Here is a 1,065-nt window from a genome sequence, read left to right as displayed (position 1 = left end):
CAGACCTCGCCATAACGCGATGGACGAAGATACTGCCTGAAAAGAAGTGGCGAGCTTAGGGCTGATATTTGCGAACCGGACGATGTCGACGTTGAGTTTCTCGTGAGATCTCTGGTTCTGCTGCGCCATGCTTTACTGTGCTGTAGTTATATGAATAATACAAGTGGGCAGGATCCCGCGTTTTTAATGTCTTGTTGTGCGCGATGCTACAAGCATGGCTATTTAACGATGGACCTTATGCGCCTAACCTTAAATAGCAGAAACTAGGCGCTTAAGCTGAAATTAGTCAAGTTCTTCCTGGCAGCCTAAAGCTGCTGCTCATTAGGCCGCCTCGGTAAACGCCTCTGCCGGGCACCTGTCTGTCGGTACATAAGCGCATAAGCATAGCCAATACCGCTCGAGACCCTCGTAAACACATCTTAAACGTGTGCGATGTAATAGATGCCACCTTAATAAGCTTTGCCGTTACTCTATCGATATTTTTCACGTAAGACTCCTAGTATAGCCAAGATGCTCCCGAAGCTCTCCTTACCCTGCCGATAGGCTTGAAATTTACAGTCACCATAAAAGATATGTGGGATAGTCTGAGAACGCTAGGTATTAACGTCGATGATTTAACGGCAGTCGCTAGCGGTTGTATAGGCAATATAGCCGTGGCATATGACTACATAAGCTTACACGGGGCGGTGAAGCTAAAACGACTGCTTAATCTTACGTCGGAATAGCTAGTGGCCGTAAAGTCGCGGCACGCTAAACTTAAAACGCTGTAGACTAACCTATCTGATTTGGAGGGAATGGTTATGGCTCTTCGCGCTAAAAAGCAGTAACTAGAATCTAACAGAGCGCATATCGCGTAAGAGATATCTCGTCTATAGCATAATAATAGTCTACGGTGGGGTGTAAGAGATGCTAACGAAGAATAAGAGGAGCTGTTCTCTGGCGAGACGTGAATTACGCATAGTGAGGTCTCTGTCCCTAGAAATTCCCGACTTAGTTGCTATATATCGTACATACCGCTCCTTCGCTAAAGCAAGGCGAACGTGGAGCGTCGACGGCCTAACACGT

This window comes from Beauveria bassiana, assembly GCF_000280675.1.
Source record: "Beauveria bassiana ARSEF 2860 unplaced genomic scaffold BBA_S00108, whole genome shotgun sequence".
NCBI lineage: Eukaryota > Fungi > Ascomycota > Sordariomycetes > Hypocreales > Cordycipitaceae > Beauveria > Beauveria bassiana.
This window is presented reverse-complemented; position numbering follows the sequence as displayed.